This window comes from Protopterus annectens, chromosome 1.part0, assembly GCF_019279795.1.
Source record: "Protopterus annectens isolate FY-2018-M chromosome 1.part0, PAN1.0, whole genome shotgun sequence".
NCBI classification, from domain to species: domain Eukaryota; kingdom Metazoa; phylum Chordata; order Ceratodontiformes; family Protopteridae; genus Protopterus; species Protopterus annectens.
Genome location: NC_056725.1, coordinates 34,160,873 through 34,177,678, shown reverse-complemented (window position 1 = coordinate 34,177,678; position 16,806 = coordinate 34,160,873).

Below are 16,806 nucleotides of genomic sequence, written 5' to 3'. Positions count from 1 at the left end.
GATACCCGGGGTAAACCTATGATCTCCCATCCACTCATCAAGATTCCTCTTGAAGAGAGTCAATGAGGGAGTCTGCCTAACCTGGACTGGGATTTTATTCCAGAGTGAAGGGAGCCTCTGAGTTATGAATCTGTCCCTCCAGCATGTCCTATTTATTTCAGTGCTGAGGTTCAAGTCTCTCGAGCGTGAGCTCGATGGGATTTGGATTTTCTGAGGTGCAGCATGTCCATTAATTCCGGGTTGGACATGGCTTTATACATCAGGCACAGATTGCCTCTGAGCAGGCGATATGCCACTGAGTAGAGCTGGAGTTTCTTTAACTGGGCAGCATATGGCATCTGTTTGAGCCCTTTGATCCTCTTGGTGAGGTACTTTTGGGGTCTTTCCAGTTGCTGCAGGTGTCTGGTAAGGTACATCCCAAAAGGGGCATTGTACTCAATTATGGGCCTGATGAGGGATGAGTAAAGAGGCACCATGACCTCCCCTGATCTAGATGTGAATCCCTTCATGATTAGGTGGGCTATATAAAATGTTTTTCTAACCACTTTGGCCACGTGGTTGTCAAATGAGAGATTGCTATCAACTCGGGTCCCCAAGTCCCTAATTATGTCTTCTGTACTTAATGGATTACCACCTATGTGGTTAGTTGTGGGCACTTTGTTTTTGCCAAAGGGGATGACTATACACTTTTTGGCGTTTAGCTTGAGGCCATGGCTCTGGCACCAGTTGTCTGTTTCTATGAGGCCCTTTTGGAGGATGCTGGTGTCAGCTGGAGAGTCGATTATGGCGCCCAGTTTGCAGTCATCTGTGAACTTGGTCAGCCACAGTCCTTCCGTGTTGGCCTGTACCACCGAGAAATATATACCGAACAAGAGAGGTCCCAGGACTGAGCCTTGTGGGACTCCACTTGTAACTGGTTTGGAGTCTGACATGGCTCCAGCAATTCTAACCATGTGGGTTCCGTCCTTGAGCCAGTTTGCAACCCATCTAGTGACATAGGGGTTTATATTTAAGCTGGTGAGCTTATCTATAATGCCCGAGTGGGGTATTGTATCAAAGGCTTTTGTGAGGTCCAGGTAGGCTGTGTGGACCACCTTCCCCTCGTCAATGGCCTTGGTGACTGTTTCAAAGAAATCAATCAGGTTTAAGAGGCAGGATCTGCCCTTAACAAAGCCGAACTGGGTAGGATCCAGTGTCTGTAGGTCCCCAATATCTTTATTTATGAGGTCCATAATAATCCTTTCCATAGCTTTGCAGACCAAGCTAGTCAGGCTTATGGGGCAATAGTTTCCAGGATCCGTTGAGGCACCACCTTTGTGGAGAGGGACCACTGTTGCTGTACGCCACTCTTTGGGTACATATCCTGTAGTAACGCTGAGACTGAACAGTAGTTTTATGTTTGGGTTTAGCTCTTCTTGGAGTTCATGTAGGACGCAGCCCGGGATACCGTCTGGTCCCATTGATGCTGTGTTTTTTGCTTTGGAGAGGGCAGCTCTTACCTGAGCATCTGAGATGTCAGGGGGACAGCACTCTGCTGGGATAGATATTTGCCCTTTTGTGGGGGGGAGTTTGCGCTGAACCTGTCAGCTAGGATGTTGGCAATGTCTGTGGGTTCGGTGTATTTTTTGTAATTTTGGACTAATTCTGAGCATATCTGGGAATTACCACCCAGGTTCCTAACATAACTAAAGAAAGCCTTGTGATTATCCTTAGTGTCCTGTGCAATTTTTCTCTCGAAGCTGGCCTTAGACAATTTTATGAGTGCCCGTAGTTTTTTGCTAATACTGATCAGTGATGCCTTCCCTTTTTGGGATTTTGCTCTATCATTTAGTATCTTTCTCCTTCTATTGTATAGTTTGCTTATGGCTGGGGTCCACCAGACAGGACGTCTGCCTTTGGAGGATTGGGTCTTGGTTTTATTTGGGATCGCATGATCCATGCATTCCTGAAGGTGTTCATAGAATGCATTTATAAAGGATTCTGCGGTCTGGGCCGTATTTTCCACAGGCCTGGGGGCTTTGAAGGATTCCACCTTGGTTTTGAGGAGTGTGAAATTTGCTTTAGAGAAGTTTTTCATTGTGGTTTTCAGGGCAGGGGGTAGAGTCGGGATGGGAATATCCAGTGAGATTAGTTTATGGTCTGATCTTACCAGTGAGGGATACACTTCTGGTCTGGAGCATAGAGTCCCCATGTTGGTGATGATCAGGTCCAGTATGTTTTCCCCTCTTGTGGGAGTGGTAACAAGTTGTTCCATAGCATTTGAGTTTATAAATTCTAGGAAACTTTGGGCTAGGGTGTTGGAGCTAGAGTAATGCTCCCAGTCTATGTTTGGCTAGTTAAAGTTGCCCAATATAATGGTGTTTGGAGAGACATTTATATTTTCCAGTGTTCTCAGGAAGGCCGAGTGGGGTTCCTGGGTTTGGGTGGGTGGTCTGTAGCAGGCTATAAACTGGAAGGCAGTTTTACCCACTGTTAGTTGCACATGGATAGTCTCTGATGCTTCATGCTGTGCCACCAACCTGGAGGTGTGGGTATCTTTGAAGAATATTGATACTCCCCCTCCTTTTGTGGTTCTGTTCAAGTTTTGGGTCCGAAAAGCATGGTATGAGGTATAACCTGGTGGTGCTGGGGTGCTCTTGGGAGCCTTGAACCAGGTTTCTGTTACTGCACAGATATCGATGTTCTCCATGCTAAGGAGAGTTTCGAGTGCATCTTGAGGTTTAGACTTCTGGCGTTGAGTAGCATTACTCTTAGTTTCTTATCCCTTGTATACCTATGGAGGTGGGTTTGTCTTTTGAGCCTTGCCTAAAAAAGGCACTATGGGGGTAGCAAGAGCCTTTGCCAATATCTGAAAGCCCAGGGGTGACAGGTGCAAGCCGTCTGTAGCGAAGCATCGTGGCTTGTCAAGCATGTCATCCCAGGCTGACAGGCATTGGATCCCCTTTGAATGACACCAATACTTAAGCCAATTGTTGAAATTGGTCATCTTGTCTTCATATTGTGGCATCATTCTTGGTGAGGGTAAGATGCTACTCAAGGTCAGGGTCATACCAGCCTGGGCTACATGCTCAGAGAGCTCCAATATGTCTCTTTTCATGTAGTCCAGGGAGGTACGTCTCAGGTCATTCACACCAGCATGGACAATGACTGAGTCATATTTGTACTTGCCTTGGAGTGACCTGAGCGCTTGTGTTATGTGGCGGATCCTAGCGCCCGACAGGCAGCTCACCGTGACCTTCTCCTTGTTCAGCCTAGTGAGTGGGACATCAGTGTGCCTGACGATAGTCACCTATTACAAGTGTATCAGGTGTGTTGTTTAGCCTTAAGGGCTGTGACTGTTCAGCACACTGGCTTTGTGAGCGATGTGTTGCATGTGTTTTGTTTTGGGGTAGCGGTTGCTTGGGTGTATGCTTTGGAGGTCTCTGCTGCTTAGGCAGATTTTTATTTAGACCCTCCGAGTATGTTTTTGAGTGTTTATGTGTTTGGTTTGCTGTCGTGGTAGGTCTGTGTGAGACTGGAATTGTAGTGAGTGTGGTATGCAGATGATGTGGCAGTACAGGCAGACTCTGATCCAGAACTTCAGCAAAGGATAGGAGAATGGAATGCAAATCTGAAGGCACATGGGATGAAACTAAACACAGATAAGACAGTGGTAATGGCAGCAGATTGGGGAAATCAGAAGAAGCTGAGAATAGAGATAGATGGGAAGATAGTGGAACAGGTAAACAGCTTCAAGTATCTGGGAGGGGTGGTTGAGGAGAAGGGGTCAAAGCTAGAATCAGAGGGGCTGCAGCCAACTGGCATAGAGTATCAGGTGTAGTATATGACAGAAGAATGCCAAAGAAGCTGAAAAGTAAGGTGTACAAGACAGTGGTGCGACCAGTACTACTGTATGGTACAGAAACAGGGGCAGTAAAGGCAGAACAGTTGAAGAAGCTAGAGGTGATGGAAATGAAGTGCCTGAGAAAGGTGGTAGGATGCACACTGCGGGACAGGCGAAGAAATGAGGACATAAGAGCAGAAGCCAAAGTAGCTCCAATTGCAGAAAAGATCAAAGAAAACAGATTACAATGGTATGGGCACATGTGTAGAAAAGCAGAAGACATTCTGGTGAGGGAGATTTCCGACAGATAGGAAGAAGGTAAGAGGAAATGAGGGCATCCAGCAAAGAGGTGGATGGATTGTGTGAAAGAAGATCTGCGACAATCAGGCATGAGTGTTGAAGAAGGCAGGAGAGTGGCACTGAATCGAGAGAGTTGGCGACAGTTAATACGATACCCCGACCCCATGTAAATGGGAAAAAGGGGATGATGATGATGACCTTATTTTGCACCATGACATATTTACATTTATTTCTGTTTTGTACATTTTGTGTGATGCTTTTATTTGCTTATTTTTAAATACTTGCCTGGTGATTATTGAGAAAAGTTCAGTGCATTTAATAATCAACAATCAATTGCAATAAGTACAGGTAGACCAGTATATGTACACAGTTTTAAAATAATATTATTAATATCATGGACCTAATTAACAAGGATATAGGGAATCTCCAAACTCTGGATCCCACATAATTTGGTTTTCTGAAGGGTAGATCATGCCTATTCAACCTGGTTGACTTCTTTGAGTCAGTCACCAGAGTCAGTCACCAGAGCTGTGGATGAGAGCAAGGCAGTTCATACAGCCTACCTGGATCTGACCAAGGCCTTTGATACCATTCCCCACTCAGGAATTATTGATAGACTCACTAAACTAGGCATCATCCCTTATATCACTTGGTGGGTTGCAAACTGGCTCACAAATAGAACCCACAGTGTGAAAGTAGCAGACTCCAAGTCAGACTGCCGACCAGTCACGAATGGAGTCCCACAGGGATCGGTCCTGGGCCCTCCTGTTTGGCATCTACTTCTCAGAAGTCCAGGCCAACACAGAGAGACTCTGGCTGACCAAGTTCGCTGACGATTGCAAGCTGGTAGCCATTATTAACTCCCCAAGTGATGTAGACATCCTACAGAAAGGCCTCACTGAGACCAATGACTGTTGTCAAAACCATGGCCTTAAGCTTTATACCAAAAAATGCGGCGTCATTCACAGATTTTGGTACAGTTATGGTTATTTTCTCCCTCTGTAGATATTGTATACATTTATGGTTATTTTTTCCCTTAGTAGATATTGTATACATTTTTGGTTAATTGATTTAAAATGAAAGGGGGATTTTTGTATAAGTGTTTCACGTGGAGTTTTAGCAGCTGAAAGAATGAAGTTAAGATTGGGTGGCATACCTCTCATCTGTCCAGATTTTCACAGAATGTCCACATTTTTGCCTCATATTTCTGGTCTGTTCCTCTTAAAATTTGTAATTTTCTGGATTTTTGTGGCAAATCATTGAGGATTGAATTCACTAAATAATGACAGGCATTTCAGTTTCAGACTTTCATATCCTTCAGAAAATACATGGTAACACAATCAGTTTATCCTAGCAACTTTCTAATTTTATAAGAGCAATATTTAAAATTTGTCCCTATTTTTGGGGCTTTGTCCCCCCATTATTTTTAGCTTTGTCCAGATTTTTGTGCTAGAATTTGAAATCTATGTTGGGTGTGTTGTTATTAGGTCTTTAATTAATTTTCAGGTGATTGTGACTAGGTGCTTAGTAGTGGAAGACCTTGTGTAGATTTACAGAATATATTTGGCTGACCTAGATTAGATGTGTATATTTTCAAAATCTACATTTACCAGCAATAGTAGCTTGCCTGTAGGAAGAGTGAGGTAGTATTAAATGAGATTTTCTTCTAGTTTATTTATCTTGGCAGTGTGTGGAAACACATTGCCATACTAAATTAAAGACCCCAAAATGCTGCTAGGTCATGATAGGAAATAAAAATATATAATCTGCGAGAAATGCTCTTACATAGCCAAATTGGAAGCAAAGCTCTCTCCACCCAAGATTGTGCTAGACAGTCAAGAGGAGAAGGTTAACACCTGTACTACACCTCAAGCAACACATAGCCCTTCAAAACTCATGCCACCAACATCCACACATATTAACACTAAACCCACTTATGCAGAGGCCCTTAACATGAACCTGCCCAAGTGACAAGGACCTCCAAAGCTGAAACGCAAAGCACCGATCACAACCAAAGTTTCACATAACTCACAACACCAGTGTGCCACCCAACAACAGCCCCTAAGGCAAGACAACGTACTCAAAACTTTAGTCATAGGTGACTCTATAGTCAGGCACACTGATGTCCCACTCACCAGGCTGAACAAGGAGAAAATTACAGTCAGCTGCCTGTCAGGTGCCAGGATCTGCCACATCACGCATGCACTCAAGTCACTCCACAACAAGTACAAATATGACTTTGTCATTGTCCATGTTGGAGTGAATGACTTGAGACATACCTCCTTGGATTACATGAAAAGAGACATGGAAGAGCTCTCAGATCATGTGGCCCAGGCAGGTATGACCCTAGCCCTGAGTAGCATCCTGCCTTCACCCAGAATGATACCACAGTATAAGAATAAAATGACTGACTTCAACAATTGGCTAGGTTTCTGGTGTCATTCAAAGGGTATCCAGTATCTGTCTGCCTGGGACGACATGATCGACAAACCACAATGCTTTGCCAGAGATGGTCTTCATGTTTGTTGCATGTTAATGTGAGTCTGAAGAAGTTCTGTCGTCTACAGAATGAAAAGTGGATTTTTACTTGCTGCTTAAAGTGGATTTTTACTTGCTGCTTTGGTTTGAATAAACGCGCTTTTCAATTGCCTTGGACTGAGTGGCTAAAATATTTTTGGAGTCCGTGGATTCAGCATTTTTGGGTTCTTGAGTTCGTGTTGCTTTTCGTAGTGTTTAGAGATGGTCTTCACCTTTTGCCCCTGGGATTCAGGTTACTGGCTAAGGCTCTTGCCACCCCTATAGTATCTTTTTTAGGCAATGCTCAAAGGACAAAACCACCAGCATAACAGATATAAGCATGCAAAATCTGAAGGTAATGCTGCTCAATGCTAGAAGTCTAAATCTCAAAATGCACTCTCTCGAGGCACTCCTAAAAATGGAGAACATTGATATCTGTGCAGTAACTGAGACCTGGTTCAAGGCACCAGAGAGCACCCCTGCAATACCAGGCTACAACTCTTACCCCACTTTTCGGCCAACGAACCAGGACCGAAACACTAAAGGCGGAGGAGTGTCCATATTCACCAAGGATATTCACACCTCCAGGCTAGTTGCCCAACACAATGCATCTGAAATTCTACAGGTGCAACTAACACTAAGTAAGACTGCAATCCAAATTGTAGCTTGCTCAGATCCCCAACCATGGCCCAAGATTCTCACTTTACCTTTCTAAACATACTGGAAAATATTAAGATACAACCAAACACCCCAATACTGGGTGATTTCAACTACCCTGCCATTAACTGGGACAACTACTCGGGTACCAACACCTTGGCCCAACGGTTCTTGGAATTCACAAATTCCAATGCCCTGGATCAACTAATCCATAGTCCCACCAGGGGCTCAAATATCCTAGACCTGGTCATTACCAACATGGGAGATCGATGCTCCACACCAGTGGTCACCCCCTTTTTGGTCAGGTCTGACCATAAGCTAATCATCCTTGACGCCCACATCCCACCTCTCAGTTGGGAAACCTCTATAACAAACTTCTCCAAAGCTAACTTCATGCTACTCAAGTCAGAGGTGACAAACTTCATGACACCCATGCAGATGGGAACTGAAAGTTCGACTACTGAATCCTACACTAAGCCACTGTATGAGCACATCCACTCGTGCATGAATCGTGCAATTCCAAATAGAACCAAGAAGCTCTCCAAAAAAAAGAAGCCAATCTGGTGGTCCTGTCATAAAAAAAACTATACAACAGAAGGAAGAAACTGTTGCAGAAAAGAGGAAAAATCCCAGGATGCAAAATACTCCCTTACCAGCCTCAGTAAGAAGATGAGATCCCTCATAAAATCCTACAAAGCTAGTTATGAAAATAAAATTGCCAAAGATTCCAAGGACAACCCAAGGCATTCTATAGTTATGTCAAGAATCTGAATGGCAATGCTCAAATCTGCTCTGAGCTACAACAGCATGGCATTAAATATACTGATCCCAAGGATATTGCCAATATCCTGGCAGATCGATTCAGTGCAAACTTCACTCCCCTCTCACTCCCTAAAGGGCCCATCTCAATACCAAAAGATTGCCAAATTCCAGTTATCCCGGCCACACAGGTAAAAAATGCACTCTCCAAAGCTAAGAATACAGCATCCATGGGACTAAACGACATCTTGGGCTGTGTACTACATGAACTACAAAATGAACTGGCACCTGACCTAAGTGTCATGTTTAATCACAGCCTCACCTCAGGCTTCATGCCCAATGAGTGGCACACAGCTGCAGTTATCCCACTCCACAGTCCATCAGTCCATTGTTCCATCAGTCTGATGAGCCTGATCTGCAAAGCCATGGAATGTATTATCATGGAACTTATAAACAAAGACATTGGCAACCTTCAAACACTGGACCCCACCCAGTTTGGTTTTATAAAGGGCCAATCTTGTCTCCTCAACCTGATTGACTTCTTCGAATCAGTCTCCAGAGCCATGGATGAGGGCAAGGTGGTCCACACAGCCTATCTGGACCTCGCCAAGGCCTTCAACACCATCCCCCACTCTGGAATCATAGATAAACTTACTAAGCTGGGCATTAATCCCCACATCACTCGATGGGTTGCCAACTGGCTTACTGACAGAACCCACACTGTAAAAGTAGCTGACTCAAAATCCAGCTCCAGACAAGTGACAAGTGGAGTACCTCAGGGTTCAGTCTTGGGACTGCTCTTTTTTGGCATCTACTTCTCTGAAGTACAGGCCAGCACTAAGGGACTCTGGCTAACAAATTTTGCAGATGACTGCAAACTGAGAGCCATAACTGAATCCCAAAATTATGTGGATATTCTACAAAAGGACCTTACAGAAACAGATGCTTGGTGCCAGAGCCATGTGCTCAAGCTCAATGCCAGAAAATGTATAGTTATCCCCATTGGAAAAAAACATGTACCCATGAATTACCACATAAGTGGCAGTACACTAAACACCGAAAGTGTGATAAGGGCTTAGGGACACAGGTGGACAGTGGTCTAGCATTCGATAACCACATTGCTACAACAGTCAGGAAATCCTTCTATGTGGCACACCTCATCACTAAGGACTTTTCATCCAGAAAAAAAGAGGTCATTGTCCCACTGTACTCATACCTCATTAGACCCATTATAGAGTACAATGCCCTGTTTGGTATGTATCTCACAAGACATCTGCAACAACTGGAAAGGCCACAGAAATACCTCACTAAAAAAATCACAAGCCTAAAGCAGATGCCCTGTGCTGACCATCTAAAAAAACTCCAGCAATACTCTGTCGCATATCACCTACTCAGAGGTGATCTCTGCTTAACATACAAGGCCATGTCAAACCCAGAGCTGTTGGACATGCTACACTTAAAGAAATCCCAATCCTTCAGAGCCACACACTCCAGGGATCTAAACCTGGTAATCACAATAAACAAAACATGCTGGAAGGATAGGTTCCTGACCCAGAGACTCCCCATACTCTGGAATAGACTGCCCATACATGTGAAGCTGAGCGCCTCTTTGGCCCACTTCAAATGGAACCTTGACGACTGGATGGGAGATAGGAAATTCACCCCGGGGATTACGTCAGTCACCCTGCTAGAGAGGGGGCAAAGGAAGTAAATATTCTGGGAAGAAATAGCCAGGAAATTGTTATGGCTAGGCTTGTATAGGCCCTAGGGCCAATAGTCTAGTACCAAGCTATGAACCTATAAAATAACTGTTTTAAATTAGTTTAGTGCTTTTGTTTATTTTGTTACAGAACTTCTTCAGAATACCAACACCTCCGCATTATTCCATTTAAATATACTCATATAACGTATCAATGAAAAAATTATCTAATCACCTAGTGTGTGTAAAGTTTTTTTTAAACAAATTAAAAGCATACAACTCATTTTTAGCCAATATTCAATAAGAATCAACACACATATAACATAATAATAATATAAATACATGTAATATATACAGAAAACCCCTACCCCAAAAACTTTTTAACTTCTGTTGAATAACATTGAATAAAATTGATCACTAAAAGGGCTTAAGACCAGTACTGCATATGGCTCAGTTAAGTAATGGTTATAAAATAATTATAAAATAGCCTACCAAGTTACATTATTATAATCACAACTTCTGTGTTCTCAGTTGTAAAATGCTGTTGACTAAAACTTTATCATTAATAACAGGAAAGTGAGTGACATTCAACCTAAATTGCCATAAAAGCTCCCTTTTTTCCAGGAATGATTCCTAGTCCCCATCTCTAAAATCCTGTGGGATCCTTTCCTGCAGAAAAAATAAAATGCTTGTAAAACCTATGCAATAAACATTATGCTTATACAGAGCATTTCTAATGTCTTTTTTCTTCATGGCATACACATGCTTATAAATCCTTTGTTTTAAAGCCCTTTCAGTTTTTCCTGTGTAAAATGCATCACATGTCTGGGTTTGGGCTAAGTAAACCACCCCCTCGGTATCACAGTTAAACTTACCATTACCCATCAACCCTCTAGGATAAGAAGCAACTGTGATGTTAGTACGTTCATAAATATAATGGTATTGTGCAAATGTTCCACACCTAGACATCATTGCCTCTCCACTAACTACAACATTCTTCATTTCAAATACATTTTTCAAATTTCTTCCTCTTTTACATATAAACCTTTTTTGATCACAAAACATATTTAACAAACCAGTACAACCAAACACTGCATTCTAATTCTTACTAATAATATCCTGCAACTGTGAATTCATACCATTATAGGGTCAAACCATAGCCAAACTTAAATGATAACCTCTTTTTTCCTCTCTTTATCTATTCCTCCCACTGTACCTAAACCTCTATTTAAAATGGGTTTAAATCAGCCTTGCCTTTTTTTAAACACTTGACCTATAACTTCATCAACTAGCTACACTGGATAAGCCCTATCCAGAAACATTCCCCTCAACTTCTTAACCTCCGTCAACAATTCATCATCATCAGAAACCATTCCAGAAATATGGACAGATTGACCTTTAACAAGATTACATTTTTGCCAAAGGGGATGGGCACTTTCAAAATGCAAATAACAGTTACACCATGTCTCCTTCCTAAAAATATTAGACACAGCTCTTCCATTAACTACATCATTAGATAAATTAAAATAAAAAATTGATCCTATTATACTCAAAATTCATTGTAAGTTTTAATTTAAAAATTCCACAATGTTATTTAAATACTTAAAAAAAAATCCTGCAGCATGTCAGTAGACTCACTCCAAATAACCAATACATTATGTAAAAAAACCTATAATAAGCAACTACATTATCAGAAAATCCACATCTAAAAACATAATTCATATCACAAGATAATATTTTACCACACTTTGCTATTACTTGAGTTGTTCTGTAATTGCTAGGGTTGTCCAGATGTTGGTACTGGTGTTAAACCTTATAAACTTTAACAGGATATTTTTATACCTGTTAACTGTCCATATTTTCATAGAATGTCCAGATTTTTAACTCATAATTTTGGTCTCTTCCTCATAAAATCTGTGGTTTTCTTGCAAATCATTGAGAATTGAAGTCAGTAACAATGGCATACATTTGAGTTTCAGATTGAATATCCTTCAAAAAAATGCATGTTATTGCAAGACATGTTATTCTAGCAACTCTCTGTTTATAGGAACAATGTTTTAGATCTGTCCTTATTTTTAGGCCTTTGTCACCCCCCCCCCCCTCATTATGTTTGGCTCTGCCCAGATTTCTTACACAAACAGTTGAGAGGTGTATTGCATTAAATCAACTTACATTGTACAAACAGGATAAGGCTGAGACTGGGCTTTGCTCAGAATATATAGGGCTGCAGTTTATAGCTATTAATTTAGGTAAGAGGACTGATTCCACTGGCACAGATAGGTATCATGTTGGTTTTAAAAGTGGATGTAATTTATCAGGTTTTAAAAGAGCAGGTAGGAAGAATTAGGAGTGATCACGGAGTACCTCAGGAAAAACTTTAACAAATAAAAATGTGTTTATTATGTTAGCAATTAAAATGTACAACAGGGTGATGCTTAACTGTTATTCGAGTCGCTTATTTTAAGTTATATTGATACATAATTTTATTCCAATGTAATTCATGGAGACCTAATCAATCCATATTAAGGCCTCCCAAGGTTGTTAAGGTTTTTTTTTCTCAATGTGCATGATGGTAGTTAAAAATGTGCATGATAATATTAAAAAAATAAAAAAAAAAACACTTAGCAGCACTTGAAAAAATTGCAACATAGTCTAGCAGCATAGAATGCTAGACGAAAATGTTTAAAGCCCTTATATGAAGAGAAAAGTACAGGGGACCGATGAGTCAGTGCTGAAACCAAATGAAAACTACTTTGACTGTCTTTTAATATAACTCATACTTAACTTGGATCTTATATGAAGTAATACCGCTGATGGATGGAAAAATACATGGTTAAATCACATTGTAACAGTTTCTCATTGGATCTCCTTAAATCTTCTGATGATGTAAGAGAAAGTTATTCATTCTTTCTGTATAGTATATACTGGAAATATTACAATTTGATGGTTAATCCTATAATAGTTAGTGTTTTTGCTCCCTCTTAAGCTTCATTCTTAAGCTTACATATGCTTATTATGTCATTTTAATAAAAATAAATGCTGTGACTGGCCAGCTAATCACAATCCCCTACATTGTTAATCTGGTTGGTCAAACAGAAAAATAGTGCAAATCTACTTTCTCAAAGACAGCTACTGACTGGTAGCAAAATAATTAGTGTGTTTTTTTGCTGACTGGTGGGTGGCTGGGTCCTTGGGTTCTTTTTCAGCCATAACCCGTGTGCAAAAGGTACAAAGGTACAAGCAAAAGATGCAAATACAATATTTCAAAGATTACACAAGTACACAAAGCTTGGTTATACAATTTCTGCATTAGCTACAATTTTCTGTTGTCCAACAGTCTAAAACCACTTAACTGACTACAGCAGAAAGTGTTAGTGTACAACTATTAATGTAAGGAAGCAAATTATAACTTAAAATCAACATATTTACGATAGAGGAAGGTCTCTCTGTTATGTAATAAAAATCTTTAGCAGTTGTGGCTTATATGTGAATACAGGAACAAGATGGAGGAGTACAACTGGGAGGTGTAGATTATATTTTGTCTATGAAGTAGGCACACTTACATGCATATTTTAGGTATACTGTTAGTTCTTTCCTGAACTGAAATCTCTGCGTTTAAAAACTGATAGTGCTTGTTGCCATCAGGAACAGTATAATGCATTCATTTTCCAGAGAAGACTTAAATGATTTATAACAGTATGAGTAGCTGTGTTGCTATCAGTGAGCTGTGCAGAATCAGCATACAAACTTTGTTAGGATATGTCTAGTTATGGGCACAGTAGGTAGCAAAGAGTAATAAAGTTATCAGATAAGTAAAAAATAGAATAGTTTGCAGGGTCAAAACAGAAAGGGGGCTATGCTATGCTGCATTTGCTGCAGCTATCTGATTTAAGATGATCAGATGGACAGGTTCTGACTGCAGACCAGGTTTCAGCATTTCTGAATAGAAAGGTGGTGAGATCGACACTGAAGTATGGTGTCTGTAGGATGACTCTCAATGCTTTTTGACAGTTTAGTAGGTGTGCTGTGTGAGAGTATCGTCCATTGCAGTACTTTCAGTACAAACATTTGTGCACAGTATAATTTATAGTTAAGAGTATCCATCGTTAATCCTGCAGCGCACATCAAACTATCACATACTTTGTAAGCTTATGCTGTAGCTGGTCTGATAAAATGCATGTGTGGCAAGTTTATTAATATGGTACATAAGTTCATAGTTCATAGGGTCATAGTTATATACTAGGCTAATGACCACCAGGGCCTTTATAAGCCTAGCCGTGCAATCCAACCCAATTGTGTCCCTATGTCTCATGGGTGTTTATTAGGAGGGGGTATGTTAGTTAGGAAGTTTCTAGAAGTTATGTGGAGGGTGTGTTAGTTTGGGCATTACTGTCTGCCTTTGTCTATCAGGAACATGGGGACCAGACCCGAGGTAAATTTCCAATTTCCCATTCATTGGTCAAGGTTACACTTAAATAGGGTTAAGAATGGACTCTGCTTCACATGGAAGCAGAGGCTGTTTCAGAGCATGGGGTTCCTCTGAGATACATATCTGTCTCACCAACATGTCTTATTTATGTCACAAGCAAAATTTAAATCCTTGGATCTACTGGTTCTAATGCTGTCCATTTTGTGGTTGTGGAAAAGCTAGGGGATTCAGTGTCTGTCCTCCTGGGATGACATGCTTGACAAGCCACGTTGCTTCGCTAGAGATGGCTTGCACCTGTCACCCTTAGGCTTTCGAATACTGGCCAAGGCTCTTGCCACCCCCATAGTGCCTTTTTTAGGCAAGGCTCAAAAGACAAACCCACTGCTGTAAATAGCACAAATAACAAAAAACTGAGGGTAATGCTACTCAATGCCAGAAGTCTAAACCTCAAAATGAATGCACTCGAGCCACTCCTCAGTATGGAGAAAATCAATATATGTGCAGTAACAGAAGGCTCCTGAGACCACCCCAGCACTACCAGGCTACAACCCATACCATACATTTCGGCCACAGAACCCGGACCGAAATACAAAAGGCGGGGGCGTATCCATATTCATCAAGGATACCCACACCTCCAAGTTAGTGGCACAGCACAATGCATCAGAGATCATCCACATGCAACTAGTAATGGGCAAAACTGCAATTCAAATTGTAGCTTACTTCAGATCACCCACCATGTCCCAAGACCCCCATTCTGCATTTCTAGAAACACTGGGAAACATAAAGGTCCTACCAAACGCCCTAATATTGGGTGATTTAAATTACCCAAACAATAACTGGGAGAACTACTCAAGTACTAACTCCCTTGCCCAACATTTCCTAGAATTTATAAACTCAAATGCCCTGGATAAACTGGTCAACACTCCCACCAGAGGTGACAACATATTGGACCTGGTGATCACCAGCATGGGCGACCAGTGTTCCACACTGGAGGTCAACCCCTCACTGGTTAGATCTGACCATAAACAAATCACTCTGGATATCCACATTCCGCCCCCACTCCTAGTCAGGGAAACCACCATGAAAAACTTTTCAAAAGCAAACTTTACATTACTTAAGACCGAGGTGGAAAGTTTCAAAGCCCCCATGCTAAAGGATAATGCTGTCCAAGCTGCAAAATCCTTTACTAATGCATTCTACGGGCACCTACCAGAATGCATGGATCATGCTATCCCAAGCAAAACCAAGACTCACTCCTCCAAGAAAAGGAAACCAGTCTGGTGGACCCCTGCCATAAACAAGCTATACAATAGAAGGAGGAAACTAGTACAGAAAAGAGTAAAATCCCAAGAAGGGAAGACATCCCTGATCAGTATCAGCAAGAAACTATGATCTCTCATAAAATCATCCAAGGCTAGCTTCGAAAGAAAAATTGCCAAGCACTCCAAAGATAATCACAAGGTATTCTTTAGCTATGTTAAGAATCTAAGTGGCGATGTTCAGATCTGCCCAGAGGTAGTGCAGAATGGTACAAAATACACTGAACCGACTGCTATCGCTAACATCCTGGCTGACAGGTTCAGTGCAAACGTCACCCCCCTCTCACCCCCAAAAGGGCCCATAACCATACCAGAAGAATGTAGAGCCCCTGAAATCACAGGCACTCAGGTTAAAACAACCCTCTCCAAAGCCAGAAACACAGCATCAATGGGACCGGACGGTGTCCCAGGCTGCGTCCTACACAAGCTCAAAGACGAACTAACCCCTCACCTAAACACATTGTTCAAACTCAGCCTCCCCACAGGCTACGTACCCATAGAGTGCTGCACAGCAACGGTTATTCCACTCCACAAAGGTGGAGCCACAACAGACCCCAGGAACTATCGCCCTATAAGCCTGACTAGCTTGGTCTGCAAGGCTATGGAGTGCATCATCATGGAACTCATTAACAGAGAAATTGGGAACCTCCAAACACTGGACCTTACCCAGTTCGGCTTAGTTAAGAGCAGATCATGCCTCCTAAACCTGGTGGACTTCTTTGAGACAGTTACCAAGGCTATAGATGAGGGGAAAGGTGGTACACACAGCCTACTTAGACCTCACAAAGGCCTTCGATATCATTCCCCATTCTGGTATTATAGACAAGCTCGCCAGCCTGAACATAAACCCCTACATCACAAGATGGGTTGCCAACTGGCTCACAGACAAAACCCACATGGTGAGAGTTGTGGGAGCTAGGTTCAACTCTAAACCGGTTACAAGTGGCATTCCCCAGGGTTCAGTCCTAGGACCCCTCCTGTTTGGCATATACTTCTCAGAGGTACAGGCAAGCACAGGAGGACTATGGCTGACCAAGTTCACCGATGACTGCAAACTAGGGGCTATACTTGACTCTTCATCTGACACAGACATCTTCCAAAAGGGTCTCATTGAGACGGATACCTGGTGTCAAAATCATGGCCTCAAGCTAAATGCCAAAAAGTGCATAGTCATCCCCTCTGGAAAAAACAAAGTACCCACAAACTACCACATAGGTGGTAGTCACCTAAATGCGGAAGACATAATAAGTGATCTGGGGACCCAAGTAAACAGTAATCTCGCCTTTGATAATCACATTGCCAA